The 15,118-nt window shown below is 38.7% G+C and overlaps 26 non-coding genes across 26 annotated transcripts; all 26 read left to right on the forward strand.

The window, feature by feature from the left end:
- The first annotated feature begins 348 nt into the window (after positions 1–348).
- On the forward strand, positions 349–442 carry trnai-uau (transfer RNA isoleucine (anticodon UAU)). The gene is made up of 2 exons: positions 349–386; positions 407–442. It is a non-coding gene; the product is annotated as a tRNA-Ile (tRNA).
- Positions 443–1,400: 958 nt separating this feature from the next.
- On the forward strand, positions 1,401–1,494 carry trnai-uau (transfer RNA isoleucine (anticodon UAU)). The gene is made up of 2 exons: positions 1,401–1,438; positions 1,459–1,494. It is a non-coding gene; the product is annotated as a tRNA-Ile (tRNA).
- A 270-nt stretch (positions 1,495–1,764) lies between these two features.
- Positions 1,765–1,858, forward strand: trnai-uau (transfer RNA isoleucine (anticodon UAU)). The gene is made up of 2 exons: positions 1,765–1,802; positions 1,823–1,858. It is a non-coding gene; the product is annotated as a tRNA-Ile (tRNA).
- Positions 1,859–2,943: 1,085 nt separating this feature from the next.
- Positions 2,944–3,037, forward strand: trnai-uau (transfer RNA isoleucine (anticodon UAU)). Its single transcript has 2 exons — positions 2,944–2,981; positions 3,002–3,037. It is a non-coding gene; the product is annotated as a tRNA-Ile (tRNA).
- A 270-nt stretch (positions 3,038–3,307) lies between these two features.
- trnai-uau (transfer RNA isoleucine (anticodon UAU)) lies at positions 3,308–3,401 on the forward strand. Its single transcript has 2 exons — positions 3,308–3,345; positions 3,366–3,401. It is a non-coding gene; the product is annotated as a tRNA-Ile (tRNA).
- Positions 3,402–4,033: 632 nt separating this feature from the next.
- Positions 4,034–4,127, forward strand: trnai-uau (transfer RNA isoleucine (anticodon UAU)). The gene is made up of 2 exons: positions 4,034–4,071; positions 4,092–4,127. It is a non-coding gene; the product is annotated as a tRNA-Ile (tRNA).
- A 257-nt stretch (positions 4,128–4,384) lies between these two features.
- On the forward strand, positions 4,385–4,478 carry trnai-uau (transfer RNA isoleucine (anticodon UAU)). Its single transcript has 2 exons — positions 4,385–4,422; positions 4,443–4,478. It is a non-coding gene; the product is annotated as a tRNA-Ile (tRNA).
- Positions 4,479–4,748: 270 nt separating this feature from the next.
- trnai-uau (transfer RNA isoleucine (anticodon UAU)) lies at positions 4,749–4,842 on the forward strand. The gene is made up of 2 exons: positions 4,749–4,786; positions 4,807–4,842. It is a non-coding gene; the product is annotated as a tRNA-Ile (tRNA).
- A 270-nt stretch (positions 4,843–5,112) lies between these two features.
- trnai-uau (transfer RNA isoleucine (anticodon UAU)) lies at positions 5,113–5,206 on the forward strand. The gene is made up of 2 exons: positions 5,113–5,150; positions 5,171–5,206. It is a non-coding gene; the product is annotated as a tRNA-Ile (tRNA).
- Positions 5,207–5,813: 607 nt separating this feature from the next.
- trnai-uau (transfer RNA isoleucine (anticodon UAU)) lies at positions 5,814–5,907 on the forward strand. The gene is made up of 2 exons: positions 5,814–5,851; positions 5,872–5,907. It is a non-coding gene; the product is annotated as a tRNA-Ile (tRNA).
- A 270-nt stretch (positions 5,908–6,177) lies between these two features.
- trnai-uau (transfer RNA isoleucine (anticodon UAU)) lies at positions 6,178–6,271 on the forward strand. The gene is made up of 2 exons: positions 6,178–6,215; positions 6,236–6,271. It is a non-coding gene; the product is annotated as a tRNA-Ile (tRNA).
- Positions 6,272–6,641: 370 nt separating this feature from the next.
- Positions 6,642–6,735, forward strand: trnai-uau (transfer RNA isoleucine (anticodon UAU)). Its single transcript has 2 exons — positions 6,642–6,679; positions 6,700–6,735. It is a non-coding gene; the product is annotated as a tRNA-Ile (tRNA).
- Positions 6,736–6,992: 257 nt separating this feature from the next.
- trnai-uau (transfer RNA isoleucine (anticodon UAU)) lies at positions 6,993–7,086 on the forward strand. Its single transcript has 2 exons — positions 6,993–7,030; positions 7,051–7,086. It is a non-coding gene; the product is annotated as a tRNA-Ile (tRNA).
- Positions 7,087–7,343: 257 nt separating this feature from the next.
- Positions 7,344–7,437, forward strand: trnai-uau (transfer RNA isoleucine (anticodon UAU)). Its single transcript has 2 exons — positions 7,344–7,381; positions 7,402–7,437. It is a non-coding gene; the product is annotated as a tRNA-Ile (tRNA).
- Positions 7,438–7,706: 269 nt separating this feature from the next.
- On the forward strand, positions 7,707–7,800 carry trnai-uau (transfer RNA isoleucine (anticodon UAU)). The gene is made up of 2 exons: positions 7,707–7,744; positions 7,765–7,800. It is a non-coding gene; the product is annotated as a tRNA-Ile (tRNA).
- A 256-nt stretch (positions 7,801–8,056) lies between these two features.
- Positions 8,057–8,150, forward strand: trnai-uau (transfer RNA isoleucine (anticodon UAU)). Its single transcript has 2 exons — positions 8,057–8,094; positions 8,115–8,150. It is a non-coding gene; the product is annotated as a tRNA-Ile (tRNA).
- Positions 8,151–8,420: 270 nt separating this feature from the next.
- On the forward strand, positions 8,421–8,514 carry trnai-uau (transfer RNA isoleucine (anticodon UAU)). The gene is made up of 2 exons: positions 8,421–8,458; positions 8,479–8,514. It is a non-coding gene; the product is annotated as a tRNA-Ile (tRNA).
- Positions 8,515–8,784: 270 nt separating this feature from the next.
- On the forward strand, positions 8,785–8,878 carry trnai-uau (transfer RNA isoleucine (anticodon UAU)). Its single transcript has 2 exons — positions 8,785–8,822; positions 8,843–8,878. It is a non-coding gene; the product is annotated as a tRNA-Ile (tRNA).
- Positions 8,879–9,250: 372 nt separating this feature from the next.
- Positions 9,251–9,344, forward strand: trnai-uau (transfer RNA isoleucine (anticodon UAU)). The gene is made up of 2 exons: positions 9,251–9,288; positions 9,309–9,344. It is a non-coding gene; the product is annotated as a tRNA-Ile (tRNA).
- Positions 9,345–9,601: 257 nt separating this feature from the next.
- On the forward strand, positions 9,602–9,695 carry trnai-uau (transfer RNA isoleucine (anticodon UAU)). Its single transcript has 2 exons — positions 9,602–9,639; positions 9,660–9,695. It is a non-coding gene; the product is annotated as a tRNA-Ile (tRNA).
- A 632-nt stretch (positions 9,696–10,327) lies between these two features.
- On the forward strand, positions 10,328–10,421 carry trnai-uau (transfer RNA isoleucine (anticodon UAU)). The gene is made up of 2 exons: positions 10,328–10,365; positions 10,386–10,421. It is a non-coding gene; the product is annotated as a tRNA-Ile (tRNA).
- A 257-nt stretch (positions 10,422–10,678) lies between these two features.
- Positions 10,679–10,772, forward strand: trnai-uau (transfer RNA isoleucine (anticodon UAU)). The gene is made up of 2 exons: positions 10,679–10,716; positions 10,737–10,772. It is a non-coding gene; the product is annotated as a tRNA-Ile (tRNA).
- Positions 10,773–11,391: 619 nt separating this feature from the next.
- On the forward strand, positions 11,392–11,485 carry trnai-uau (transfer RNA isoleucine (anticodon UAU)). Its single transcript has 2 exons — positions 11,392–11,429; positions 11,450–11,485. It is a non-coding gene; the product is annotated as a tRNA-Ile (tRNA).
- Positions 11,486–11,755: 270 nt separating this feature from the next.
- trnai-uau (transfer RNA isoleucine (anticodon UAU)) lies at positions 11,756–11,849 on the forward strand. Its single transcript has 2 exons — positions 11,756–11,793; positions 11,814–11,849. It is a non-coding gene; the product is annotated as a tRNA-Ile (tRNA).
- A 633-nt stretch (positions 11,850–12,482) lies between these two features.
- trnai-uau (transfer RNA isoleucine (anticodon UAU)) lies at positions 12,483–12,576 on the forward strand. Its single transcript has 2 exons — positions 12,483–12,520; positions 12,541–12,576. It is a non-coding gene; the product is annotated as a tRNA-Ile (tRNA).
- A 723-nt stretch (positions 12,577–13,299) lies between these two features.
- On the forward strand, positions 13,300–13,393 carry trnai-uau (transfer RNA isoleucine (anticodon UAU)). Its single transcript has 2 exons — positions 13,300–13,337; positions 13,358–13,393. It is a non-coding gene; the product is annotated as a tRNA-Ile (tRNA).
- Positions 13,394–15,118: the final 1,725 nt, after the last annotated feature.

Raw genomic sequence — 15,118 nt, forward strand, 5'->3', positions numbered from 1 at the left:
CGGTCAGCGCGCAGTACTTATAAGGCAGTACGTAGCAGAGCAATGCCGAGGTTGTGAGTTCGAGCCTCACCTGTAGCATGGTTTTAGAAAGCAAATGACAATATAGTAGCAAAAGTGTTCAAAGACTGACTTGAAAAATCGGCTGAACATTGCTTTGATGTCATTAATTAGAAGAATGATTAGGGAATGGTGCAAAAGACCTTTTTAACATGGGATGTCTATCTTAAAGAAGTAGAATATTCAAGGACTAACTTTAAAAGATTGTTATTACAAAAAATCAACATCATGATTATAGCGCTAGTAGGTACGATGCCCACATGGTTGTTGGTATTTGACTTTGTTTCAGTAGCTCCAGTGGCGCAATCGGTCAGCGCGCGGTACTTATAAGGCAGTACGTAGCAGAGCAATGCCGAGGTTGTGAGTTCGAGCCTCACCTGGAGCATGGTTTTAGAAAGCAAATGACAATATAGTAGCAAAAGTGTTTAAAGATCGGCTGAACATTGCTTTGATGTCATTAATTAGAAGAATGATTAGGGAATGGTGCAAAAGACCTTTTAAACTTTGGAGGACTATCTTAAAGAAGTAGAATATTCAAGGACTAACTTTAAAAGATTGTTATTACAAAGCATCAACATCATGATTATAGCGCTAGTAGGTACGATGCCCACATGGTTGTTAGTATTTGACTTTGTTTCAGAAGCTCCAGTGACGCAATCGGTCAGCGCGCGGTACTTATAAGGCAGTACGTAGCAGAGCAATGCCGAGGTTGTGAGTTCGAGCCTCACCTGGAGCATGGTTTTAGAAAGCAAATGACAATATAGTAGCAAAAGTGTTTAAAGATCGGCTGAACATTGCTTTGATGTCATTAATTAGAAGAATGATTAGGGAATGGTGCAAAAGACCTTTGAAACATTGGATGACTATCTTAAAGAAGTAGAATATTCAAGGACTAACTTTAAAAGATTGTTATTACAAAGAATCAACATCATGATTATAGCGCTAGTAGGTACGATGCCCACATGGTTGTTGGTATTTGACTTTGTTTCAGTAGCTCCAGTGGCGCAATCGGTCAGCGCGCGGTACTTATAAGGCAGTACGTAGCAGAGCAATGCCGAGGTTGAGAGTTCGAGCCTCACCTGGAGCATGGTTTTAGAAAGCAAATGACAATATAGTAGCAAAAGTGTTCAAAGATCGGCTGAACATTGCTTTGATGTCAGTAATTAGAAGAATGATTAGGGAATGGAGCAAAAGACCTTTTTAACATGGGATGACTATCTTAAAGTAGTAGAATATTCAAGGACTAACTTGAAATATTTTTTTGACACAGAATCAACATCATGATTATAGCGCTAGTAGGTACGATGCCCACATGGTTGTTGGTATTTGACTTTGTTTCAGAAGCTCCAGTGGCGCAATCGGTCAGCGCGCGGTACTTATAAAGCAGTACGTAGCAGAGCAATGCCGAGGTTGTGAGTTCGAGCCTCACCTGGAGCGTGGTTTTAGAAAGCAAATGACAATATAGTAGCAAAAGTGTTCAAAGACTGACTTGAAAAATCGGCTGAACATTGCTTTGATGTCATTAATTAGAAGAATGATTAGGGAATGGTGCAAAAGACCTTTTTAACATGGGATGACTATCTTAAAGAAGTAGAATATTCAAGGACTAACTTTAAAAGATTGTTATTACAAAGAATCAACATCATGATTATAACGCTAGTAGGTACGATGCCCACATGGTTGTTGGTATTTGACTTTGTTTCAGAAGCTCCAGTGGCGCAATCGGTCAGCGCGCGGTACTTATAAGGCAGTACGTAGCAGAGCAATGCCGAGGTTGTGAGTTCGAGCCTCACCTGGAGCATGGTTTTAGAAAGCAAATGTCAATATAGTAGCAAAAGTGTTCAAGGTCTAAATAATAAAAAAAAAAAATCGGTTGAATGTTGTGTGTCTGTTATTAATTAAGAAGAATTCTCAGAGATTCATGCAAAAGACCTGTCTAACAGTGCATGATTATCGTTAATTAACAGACAGTTCAAGGTATAATGGATAGCCCAGCATTGTATTGAATATGAATCTTCAATTGAGGTACATAATAGGTAGAATTTGTGCCAATTATTTGTCAAGAGAGGATTACAGGTAGGGACTGGTGTAATCAAGCTTAGACTTGTTTTAAAATTGTCCATTTTGGTTCGCTTCCCCAAATGGTATTTGATAATGTAGCTTTGCTTCAGTAGCTCCAGTGGCACAATCGGTCAGCGCACGGTACTTATAAGGCAGTACGTAGCAGAGCAATGCCGAGGTTGTAAGTTCGAGCCTCACCTGGAGCATGGTTTTAGAAAGCAAATGACAATATAGTAGCAAAAGTGTTCAAAGATCGGCTGAACATTGCTTTGATGTCAGTAATTAGAAGAATGATTAGGGAATGGTGCAAAAGACCTTTTTAACATGGGATGACTATCTTAAAGTAGTAGAATATTCAAGGACTAACTTGAAATATTTTTTTGACACAGAATCAACATCATGATTATAGCGCTAGTAGGTACGATGCCCACATGGTTGGTGGTATTTGACTTTGTTTCAGAAGCTCCAGTGGCGCAATAGGTCAACGCGCGGTACTTATAAGGCAGTACGTAGCAGAGCAATGCCGAGGTTGTAAGTTCGAGCCTCACCTGGAGCATGTTTTTAGAAAGCAAATGACAATATAGTAGCAAAAGTGTTCAAAGACTCACTTGAAAAATCGGCTGAACATTGCTTTGATGTCATTAATTAGAAGAATGATTAGGGAATGGTGCAAAAAACCTTTTTAACATGGGATGACTATCTTAAAGTAGTAGAATATTCAAGGACTAACTTTAAATATTTTTTTGTCACAGAATCAACATCATGATTATAGCGCTAGTAGGTACGATGCCCACATGGTTGTTGGTATTTGACTTTGATTCAGAAGCTCCAGTGGCGCAATCGGTCAGCGCGCGGTACTTATAAGGCAGTACGTAGCAGAGCAATGCCGAGGTTGTGAGTTCGAGCCTCACCTGGAGCGTGGTTTTAGAAAGCAAATGACAATATAGTAGCAAAAGTGTTCAAAGACTGACTTGAAAAATCGGCTGAACATTGCTTTGATGTCATTAATTAGAAGAATGATTAGGGAATGGTGCAAAAGACCTTTGAAACATTGGATGTCTATCTTAAAGAAGTAGAATATTCAAGGACTAACTTTAAAAGATTGTTATTACAAAGAATCAACATCATGGTTATAGCGCTAGTAGGTACGATGCCCACATGGTTGTTGGTATTTGACTTTGTTTCAGAAGCTCCAGTGGCGCAATCGGTCAGCGCGCGGTACTTATAAGGCAGTACGTAGCAGAGCAATGCCGAGGTTGTGAGTTCGAGCCTCACCTGGAGCATGGTTTTAGAAAGCAAATGACAATATAGTAGCAAAAGTGTTCAAAGACTCACTTGAAAAATCGGCTGAACATTGCTTTGATGTCATTAATTAGAAGAATGATTAGGGAATGGTGCAAAAAACCTTTTTAACATGGGATGACTATCTTAAAGTAGTAGAATATTCAAGGACTAACTTGAAATATTTTTTTGTCACAGAATCAACATCATGATTATAGCGCTAGTAGGTACGATGCCCACATGGTTGTTGGTATTTGACTTTGTTTCAGTAGCTCCAGTGGCGCAATCGGTCAGCGTGCGGTACTTATAAGGCAGTACGTAGCAGAGCAATGCCGAGGTTGTAAGTTCGAGCCTCACCTGGAGCATGTTTTTAGAAAGCAAATGACAATATAGTAGCAAAAGTGTTCAAAGACTCACTTGAAAAATCGGCTGAACATTGCTTTGATGTCATTAATTAGAAGAATGATTAGGGAATGGTGCAAAAAACCTTTTTAACATGGGATGACTATCTTAAAGTAGTAGAATATTCAAGGACTAACTTGAAATATTTTTTTGTCACAGAATCAACATCATGATTATAGCGCTAGTAGGTACGATGCCCACATGGTTGTTGGTATTTGACTTTGATTCAGAAGCTCCAGTGGCGCAATCGGTCAGCGCGCGGTACTTATAAGGCAGTACGTAGCAGAGCAATGCCGAGGTTGTGAGTTCGAGCCTCACCTGGAGCATGGTTTTAGAAAGCAAATGACAATATAGTAGCAAAAGTGTTCAAAGATCGGCTGAACATTGCTTTGATGTCATTAATTAGAAGAATGATTAGGGAATGGTGTAAAAGACCTTTTAAACTTTGGATGACTATCTTAAAGAAGTAGAATATTCAAGGACTAACTTTAAAAGATTGTTATTACAAAGAATCAACATCATGATTATAGCGCTAGTAGGTACGATGCCCACATGGTTGTTGGTATTTGACTTTGTTTCAGAAGCTCCAGTGGCGCAATCGGTCAGCGCGCGGTACATATAAGGCAGTACGTAGCAGAGCAATGCCGAGGTTGTGAGTTCGAGCCTCACCTGGAGCATGGTTTTAGAAAGCAAATGACAATATAGTAGCAAAAGTGTTCAAAGACTCACTTGAAAAATCGGCTGAACATTGCTTTGATGTCATTAATTAGAAGAATGATTAGGGAATGGTGCAAAAGACCTTTTTAACATGGGATGACTATCTTAAAGAAGTAGAATATTCAAGGACTAACTTTAAAAGATTGTTATTACAAAGAATCAACATCATGATTATAACGCTAGTAGGTACGATGCCCACATGGTTGTTGGTATTTGACTTTGTTTCAGAAGCTCCAGTGGCGCAATCGGTCAGCGCGCGGTACTTATAAGGCAGTACGTAGCAGAGCAATGCCGAGGTTGTGAGTTTGAGCCTCACCTGGAGCATGGTTTTAGAAAGCAAATGACAATATAGTAGCAAAAGTGTTCAAAGACTCACTTGAAAAATCGGCTGAACATTGCTTTGATGTCATTAATTAGAAGAATGATTAGGGAATGGTGCAAAAGACCTTTGAAACATTGGATGACTATCTTAAAGAAGTAGAATATTCAAGGACTAACTTTAAAAGATTGTTATTACAAAGAATCAACATCATGATTATAGCGCTAGTAGGTACGATGCCCACATGGTTGTTGGTATTTGACTTTGTTTCAGAAGCTCCAGTGGCGCAATCGGTCAGCGCGCGGTACTTATAAGGCAGTACGTAGCAGAGCAATGCCGAGGTTGTGAGTTCGAGCCTCACCTGGAGCATGGTTTTAGAAAGCAAATGACAATATAGTAGCAAAAGTGTTCAAAGATCGGCTGAACATTGCTTTGATGTCATTAATTAGAAGAATGATTAGGGAATGGTGCAAAAGACCTTTTTAACATGGGATGACTATCTTAAAGAAGTAGAATATTCAAGGACTAACTTTAAAAGATTGTTATTACAAAGAATCAACATCATGATTATAGCGCTAGTAGGTACGATGCCCACATGGTTGTTGGTATTTGACTTTGTTTCAGAAGCTCCAGTGGCGCAATCGGTCAGCGCGCTGTACTTATAAGGCAGTACATAGCAGAGCAATGCCGAGGTTGTGAGTTCGAGCCTCACCTGTAGCATGGTTTTAGAAAGCAAATGACAATATAGTAGCAAAAGTGTTCAAAGATCGGCTGAACATTGCTTTGATGTCAGTAATTAGAAGAATGATTAGGGAATGGTGCAAAAGACCTTTTTAACATGGGATGACTATCTTAAAGTAGTAGAATATTCAAGGACTAACTTGAAATATTTTTTTGACACAGAATCAACATCATGATTATAGCGCTAGTAGGTACGATGCCCACATGGTTGTTGGTATTTGACTTTGTTTCAGAAGCTCCAGTGGCGCAATCGGTCAGCGCGCGGTACTTATAAAGCAGTACGTAGCAGAGCAATGCCGAGGTTGTGAGTTCGAGCCTCACCTGGAGCGTGGTTTTAGAAAGCAAATGACAATATAGTAGCAAAAGTGTTCAAAGACTGACTTGAAAAATCGGCTGAACATTGCTTTGATGTCATTAATTAGAAGAATGATTAGGGAATGGTGCAAAAGACCTTTTTAACATGGGATGACTATCTTAAAGAAGTAGAATATTCAAGGACTAACTTTAAAAGATTGTTATTACAAAGAATCAACATCATGATTATAACGCTAGTAGGTACGATGCCCACATGGTTGTTGGTATTTGACTTTGTTTCAGAAGCTCCAGTGGCGCAATCGGTCAGCGCGCGGTACTTATAAGGCAGTACGTAGCAGAGCAATGCCGAGGTTGTGAGTTCGAGCCTCACCTGGAGCATGGTTTTAGAAAGCAAATGTCAATATAGTAGCAAAAGTGTTCAAGGTCTAAATAATAAAAAAAAAATCGGTTGAATGTTGTGTGTCTGTTATTAATTAAGAAGAATTCTCAGAGATTCATGCAAAAGACCTGTCTAACAGTGCATGATTATCGTTAATTAACAGACAGTTCAAGGTATAATGGATAGCCCAGCATTGTATTGAATATGAATCTTCAATTGAGGTACATAATAGGTAGAATTTGTGCCAATTATTTGTCAAGAGAGGATTACAGGTAGGGACTGGTGTAATCAAGCTTAGACTTGTTTTAAAATTGTCCATTTTGGTTCGCTTCCCCAAATGGTATTTGATAATGTAGCTTTCCTTCAGTAGCTCCAGTGGCGCAATCGGTCAGCGCGCGGTACTTATAAGGCAGTACGTAGCAGAGCAATGCCGAGGTTGTGAGTTCGAGCCTCACCTGGAGCATGGTTTTAGAAAGCAAATGACAATATAGTAGCAAAACTGTTCAAAGATCGGCTGAACATTGCTTTGATGTCATTAATTAGAAGAATGATTAGGGAATGGTGCAAAAGACCTTTTTAACATGGGATGACTATCTTAAAGAAGTAGAATATTCAAGGACTAACTTTAAAAGATTGTTATTACAAAGAATCAACATCATGATTATAGCGCTAGTAGGTACGATGCCCACATGGTTGTTGGTATTTGACTTTGTTTCAGAAGCTCCAGTGGCACAATCGGTCAGCGCACGGTACTTATAAGGCAGTACGTAGCAGAGCAATGCCGAGGTTGTGAGTTCGAGCCTCACCTGGAGCATGGTTTTAGAAAGCAAATGACAATATAGTAGCAAAACTGTTCAAAGATCGGCTGAACATTGCTTTGATGTCATTAATTAGAAGAATGATTAGGGAATGGTGCAAAAGACCTTTTTAACATGGGATGACTATCTTAAAGAAGTAGAATATTCAAGGACTAACTTTAAAAGATTGTTATTACAAAGAATCAACATCATGATTATAGCGCTAGTAGGTACGATGCCCACATGGTTGTTGGTATTTGACTTTATTTCAGAAGCTCCAGTGGCGCAATCGGTCAGCGCGCGGTACTTATAAGGCAGTACGTAGCAGAGCAATGCCGAGGTTGTAAGTTCGAGCCTCACCTGGAGCATGTTTTTAGAAAGCAAATGACAATATAGTAGCAAAAGTGTTCAAAGACTCACTTGAAAAATCGGCTGAACATTGCTTTGATGTCATTAATTAGAAGAATGATTAGGGAATGGTGCAAAAAACCTTTTTAACATGGGATGACTATCTTAAAGTAGTAGAATATTCAAGGACTAACTTTAAATATTTTTTTGACACAGAATCAACATCATGATTATAGCGCTAGTAGGTACGATGCCCACATGGTTGTTGGTATTTGACTTTGTTTCAGAAGCTCCAGTGGCGCAATCGGTCAGCGCGCGGTACTTATAAGGCAGTACATAGCAGAGCAATGCCGAGGTTGTGAGTTCGAGCCTCACCTGTAGCATGGTTTTAGAAAGCAAATGACAATATAGTAGCAAAAGTGTTCAAAGATCGGCTGAACATTGCTTTGATGTCAGTAATTAGAAGAATGATTAGGGAATGGTGCAAAAGACCTTTTTAACATGGGATGACTATCTTAAAGTAGTAGAATATTCAAGGACTAACTTGAAATATTTTTTTGACACAGAATCAACATCATGATTATAGCGCTAGTAGGTACGATGCCCACATGGTTGTTGGTATTTGACTTTGTTTCAGAAGCTCCAGTGGCGCAATCGGTCAGCGCGCGGTACTTATAAAGCAGTACGTAGCAGAGCAATGCCGAGGTTGTGAGTTCGAGCCTCACCTGGAGCGTGGTTTTAGAAAGCAAATGACAATATAGTAGCAAAAGTGTTCAAAGACTGACTTGAAAAATCGGCTGAACATTGCTTTGATGTCATTAATTAGAAGAATGATTAGGGAATGGTGCAAAAGACCTTTTTAACATGGGATGACTATCTTAAAGAAGTAGAATATTCAAGGACTAACTTTAAAAGATTGTTATTACAAAGAATCAACATCATGATTATAACGCTAGTAGGTACGATGCCCACATGGTTGTTGGTATTTGACTTTGTTTCAGAAGCTCCAGTGGCGCAATCGGTCAGCGCGCGGTACTTATAAGGCAGTACGTAGCAGAGCAATGCCGAGGTTGTGAGTTCGAGCCTCACCTGGAGCATGGTTTTAGAAAGCAAATGACAATATAGTAGCAAAAGTGTTCAAAGACTCACTTGAAAAATTGGCTGAACGTTGCTTTGATGTCATTAATTAGAAGAATGATTAGGGAATGGTGCAAAAGACCTTTTTAACATTGGATGACTATCTTAAAGAAGTAGAATATTCAAGGACTAACTTTAAAAGATTGTTATTACAAAGAATCAACATCATGAATATAGCGCTAGTAGGTACGATGCCCACATGGTTGTTGGTATTTGACTTTGTTTCAGAAGCTCCAGTGGCGCAATCGGTCAGCGCGCGGTACTTATAAGGCAGTACGTAGCAGAGCAATGCCGAGGTTGTGAGTTCGAGCCTCACCTGGAGCATGGTTTTAGAAAGCAAATGTCAATATAGTAGCAAAAGTGTTCAAGGTCTAAATAATAAAAAAAAAAAATCGGTTGAATGTTGTGTGTCTGTTATTAATTAAGAAGAATTCTCAGAGATTCATGCAAAAGACCTGTCTAACAGTGCATGATTATCGTTAATTAACAGACAGTTCAAGGTATAATGGATAGCCCAGCATTGTATTGAATAAGAATCTTCAATTGAGGTACATAATAGGTAGAATTTGTGCCAATTATTTGTCAAGAGAGGATTACAGGTAGGGACTGGTGTAATCAAGCTTAGACTTGTTTTAAAATTGTCCATTTTGGTTCGCTTCCCCAAATGGTATTTGATAATGTAGCTTTGCTTCAGTAGCTCCAGTGGCACAATCGGTCAGCGCACGGTACTTATAAGGCAGTACGTAGCAGAGCAATGCCGAGGTTGTGAGTTCGAGCCTCACCTGGAGCATGGTTTTAGAAAGCAAATGACAATATAGTAGCAAAACTGTTCAAAGATCGGCTGAACATTGCTTTGATGTCATTAATTAGAAGAATGATTAGGGAATGGTGCAAAAGACCTTTTTAACATGGGATGACTATCTTAAAGAAGTAGAATATTCAAGGACTAACTTTAAAAGATTGTTATTACAAAGAATCAACATCATGATTATAGCGCTAGTAGGTACGATGCCCACATGGTTGTTGGTATTTGACTTTGTTTCAGAAGCTCCAGTGGCGCAATCGGTCAGCGCGCGGTACTTATAAGGCAGTACGTAGCAGAGCAATGCCGAGGTTGTGAGTTCGAGCCTCACCTGGAGCATGGTTTTAGAAAGCAAATGACAATATAGTAGCAAAAGTGTTCAAAGACTCACTTGAAAAATCGGCTGAACATTGCTTTGATGTCAGTAATTAGAAGAATGATTAGGGAATGGTGCAAAAGACCTTTTTAACATGGGATGACTATCTTAAAGTAGTAGAATATTCAAGGACTAACTTGAAATATTTTTTTGACACAGAATCAACATCATGATTATAGCGCTAGTAGGTACGATGCCCACATGGTTGTTGGTATTTGACTTTGTTTCAGAAGCTCCAGTGGCGCAATAGGTCAACGCGCGGTACTTATAAGGCAGTACGTAGCAGAGCAATGCCGAGGTTGTAAGTTCGAGCCTCACCTGGAGCATGTTTTTAGAAAGCAAATGACAATATAGTAGCAAAAGTGTTCAAAGACTCACTTGAAAAATCGGCTGAACATTGCTTTGATGTCATTAATTAGAAGAATGATTAGGGAATGGTGCAAAAAACCTTTTTAACATGGGATGACTATCTTAAAGTAGTAGAATATTCAAGGACTAACTTTAAATATTTTTTTGACACAGAATCAACATCATGATTATAGCGCTAGTAGGTACGATGCCCACATGGTTGTTGGTATTTGACTTTGTTTCAGAAGCTCCAGTGGCGCAATCGGTCAGCGCGCGGTACTTATAAGGCAGTACGTAGCAGAGCAATGCCGAGGTTGTGAGTTCGAGCCTCACCTGGAGCATGGTTTTAGAAAGCAAATGACAATATAGTAGCAAAACTGTTCAAAGATCGGCTGAACATTGCTTTGATGTCATTAATTAGAAGAATGATTAGGGAATGGTGCAAAAGACCTTTTTAACATGGGATGACTATCTTAAAGAAGTAGAATATTCAAGGACTAACTTTAAAAGATTGTTATTACAAAGAATCAACATCATGATTATAGCGCTAGTAGGTACGATGCCCACATGGTTGTTGGTATTTGACTTTGTTTCAGAAGCTCCAGTGGCGCAATCGGTCAGCGCGCGGTACTTATAAGGCAGTACGTAGCAGAGCAATGCCGAGGTTGTGAGTTCGAGCCTCACCTGGAGCATGGTTTTAGAAAGCAAATGACAATATAGTAGCAAAAGTGTTCAAAGATCGGCTGAACATTGCTTTGATGTCAGTAATTAGAAGAATGATTAGGGAATGGTGCAAAAGACCTTTTTAACATGGGATGACTATCTTAAAGTAGTAGAATATTCAAGGACTAACTTGAAATATTTTTTTGACACAGAATCAACATCATGATTATAGCGCTAGTAGGTACGATGCCCACATGGTTGTTGGTATTTGACTTTGTTTCAGAAGCTCCAGTGGCGCAATAGGTCAACGCGCGGTACTTATAAGGCAGTACGTAGCAGAGCAATGCCGAGGTTGTAAGTTCGAGCCTCACCTGGAGCATGTTTTTAGAAAGCAAATGACAATATAGTAGCAAAAGTGTTCAAAGACTCACTTGAAAAATTGGCTGAACATTGCTTTGATGTCATTAATTAGAAGAATGATTAGGGAATGGTGCAAAAAACCTTTTTAACATGGGATGACTATCTTAAAGTAGTAGAATATTCAAGGACTAACTTTAAATATTTTTTTGTCACAGAATCAACATCATGATTATAGCGCTAGTAGGTACGATGCCCACATGGTTGTTGGTATTTGACTTTGATTCAGAAGCTCCAGTGGCGCAATCGGTCAGCGCGCAGTACTTATAAGGCAGTACGTAGCAGAGCAATGCCGAGGTTGTGAGTTCGAGCCTCACCTGGAGCGTGGTTTTAGAAAGCAAATGACAATATAGTAGCAAAAGTGTTCAAAGACTGACTTGAAAAATCGGCTGAACATTGCTTTGATGTCATTAATTAGAAGAATGATTAGGGAATGGTGCAAAAGACCTTTGAAACATTGGATGTCTATCTTAAAGAAGTAGAATATTCAAGGACTAACTTTAAAAGATTGTTATTACAAAGAATCAACATCATGGTTATAGCGCTAGTAGGTACGATGCCCACATGGTTGTTGGTATTTGACTTTGTTTCAGAAGCTCCAGTGGCGCAATCGGTCAGCGCGCGGTACTTATAAGGCAGTACGTAGCAGAGCAATGCCGAGGTTGTGAGTTCGAGCCTCACCTGGAGCATGGTTTTAGAAAGCAAATGACAATATAGTAGCAAAAGTGTTCAAAGACTCACTTGAAAAATCGGCTGAACATTGCTTTGATGTCATTAATTAGAAGAATGATCAGGGAATGGTGCAAAAAACCTTTTTAACATGGGATGACTATCTTAAAAAAGTAGAATATTCAAGGACTAACTTTAAAAGATTGTTATTACAAAGAAGCAACATCATGATTATAGCGCTAGTAGGTACGATGCCCACATGGTTGTTGGTATTTGACTTTGTTTCAGTAGCTCCAGTGGCGCAATCGGTCAGCGTGCGGTACTTATAAGGCAGTACGTAGCAGAGCAATGCCGTGGTTGTAAGTTCGAGCCTCACCTGGAGCATGTTTTTAGAAAGCAAATGACAATATAGTAGCAAAAGTGTTCAAAGACTCACTTGAAAAATCGGCTGAACATTGCTTTGATGTCATTAATTAGAAGAATGATTAGGGAATGGTGCAAAAAACCTTTTTAACATGGGATGACTATCTTAAAGTAGTAGAATATTCAAGGACTAACTTGAAATATTTTTTTGTCACAGAATCAACATCATGATTATAGCGCTAGTAGGTACGATGCCCACATGGTTGTTGGTATTTGACTTTGATTCAGAAGCTCCAGTGGCGCAATCGGTCAGCGCGCGGTACTTATAAGGCAGTACGTAGCAGAGCAATGCCGAGGTTGTGAGTTCGAGCCTCACCTGGAGCATGGTTTTAGAAAGCAAATGACAATATAGTAGCAAAAGTGTTCAAAGATCGGCTGAACATTGCTTTGATGTCATTAATTAGAAGAATGATTAGGGAATGGTGTAAAAGACCTTTTAAACTTTGGATGACTATCTTACAGAAGTAGAATATTCAAGGACTAACTTTAAAAGATTGTTATTACAAAGAATCAACATCATGATTATAGCGCTAGTAGGTACGATTCCCACATGGTTGTTGGTATTTGACTTTGTTTCAGAAGCTACAGTGGCGCAATCGGTCAGCGCGCGGTACTTATAAGGCAGTACGTAGCAGAGCAATGCTGAGGTTGTGAGTTCGAGCCTCACCTGGAGCATAGTTTTAGAAAGCAATTGTCAATATAGTAGCAAAAGTGTTCAAGGTCTAAATAATAATTTTAAAAAAATCGGTTGAATGTTGTATGTCTGTTATTAATTAAGAAGAATTATCAGAGAATCATGCAAAAGACCTGTCAAACAGTGCATGATTATCGTTAATTAACAGACAGTTCAAGGTATAATGGATAGCCCAGCATTTTTTTAATATGAATCTTCAATTGAGGTACATAATAGGTAGAATTTGTGCCAATTATTTGTCAAGAGAGGATTACAGGTAGGGACTGGTGTAATCAAGCTTAGCCTTGTTTTAAAATTGTCCATTTTGGTTCGCTTCCCCAAATGGTTTTTGATAAGGTAGCTTTCATTCAGAAGCTCCAGTGGCGCAATCGGTCAGCGCGCGGTACTTATAAGGCAGTACGTAGCAGAGCAATGCCGAGGTTGTGAGTTCGAGCCTCACCTGGAGCATGGTTTTAGAAAGCAAATGACAATATAGCAGCAAAAGTGTTCAAACATTGGCTGAACATTGCTTTGATGTCATTAATACAATGCTGGGCTATCCATTATACCTTGAACTGTCTGTTAATTAACGATAATCATGCACTGTTAGACAGGTCTTTTGCATGATTCTCTGAGAATTCTTCTTAATTAATAACAGACATACAACATTCAACCGATTTTTTTTTTTTATTATTTAGACCTTGAACACTTTTGCTACTATATTGACATTTGCTTTCTAAAACCATACTCCAGGTGAGGCTCGAACTCACAACCTCGGCATTGCTCTGCTACGTACTGCCTTATAAGTACCGCGCACTGACCGATTGCGCCACTGGAGCTTCTGAATCAAAGTCAAATACCAACAACCATGTGGGCATCGTACCTACTAGCGCTATAATCATGATGTTGATTCTTTGTAATAACAATCTTTTAAAGTTAGTCCTTGAATATTCTACTTCTTTAAGATAGTCATCCAAAGTTTAAAAGGTCTTTTGCACCATTCCCTAATCATTCTTCTAATTAATGACATCAAAGCAATGTTCAGCCGATCTTTGAACACTTTTGCTACTATATTGTCATTTGCTTTCTAAAACCATGCTCCAGGTGGGGCTCGAACTACTACTTTAAGATAGTCATCCAAAGTTAAAAAGGTTTTTTGCACCAACTTAGTCCTTGCTTTCTAAAAACATGCTCCAGGTGAGTGTGGAACTCACAACTCACTTTTTTTTTCTTTTTTTTCTTTTTTTTTTTATAAATAATACAATAAATATTACAGTTTCTCTTATACAATCACCTTTACATCACATCATACCTTTACATAAATAATTCAAAATTATCCTTCACTTCCTGGCAGCTTCCACATTAATTCTTTTAAAACACAACAAACTTGAGGGGTAAAAACATGATAGAAAGTATCCAACATATTTTCAGAATTAAAATACATAAAAAATCTTTCCATGTACACTTTGGTTTTCCTTTTAAAAACATTCCAAACATCCAACACAATTTTTTCCTTTTTAGCTACAATTCTTCTTTCCCATATTGCACTTTTCATCAGCATTTCCCACAGATTTATAAACTTTTTGTTTTTTCAAACACTTCTTTTCCCAACCAAACATCACCACTCTGTTCCATTCCATCACATTTTCATCCCACTCCAGAGTCAATTCTTGAACCACACATTTACATTTCTTTAAAAAATCCTCCAGTTCTTGACAATATAAAAACATATGTAAAATCCATTCTTCCTTTTCTTGGCACACTTTACACATTGCATTTTGTTCCATCCCAATTTTGTTTAAAATAGAATCAGTAGAACTCATGAAACTTTGCACGCGCGTCAGAAGTGGTGAAAATTTACGTCTGATAAGGGTTTCAGAATTAAGTGTGGCAAAATGGCTCGATAGCGCCACCTACAAAATTTCAATTAAGCGCCCTTCGTGCTACGTTTCACGTACAGTTATGAAATTCGGTAGACAGATGTAACAACCCAATACCTACAAAAAAGCCTCTGGGTGCAAAGTTTGTAAACCCAACAGGAAGTCAGATATTTTGAATTTTCTCTACAAAATTTTGGCAGTTTTTGCCATTTCCACATGTTGTACTTTAACGAACTCCTCCTAGAGCTTTAATCAGATCAACATCATATTTGGTCAGTCTAATCTAAAGGCCTTTGAGATGTTAAATTGCGAA

The sequence above is a fragment of the Chanodichthys erythropterus genome, chromosome 20, assembly GCF_024489055.1.
Source record: "Chanodichthys erythropterus isolate Z2021 chromosome 20, ASM2448905v1, whole genome shotgun sequence".
NCBI lineage: Eukaryota > Metazoa > Chordata > Actinopteri > Cypriniformes > Xenocyprididae > Chanodichthys > Chanodichthys erythropterus.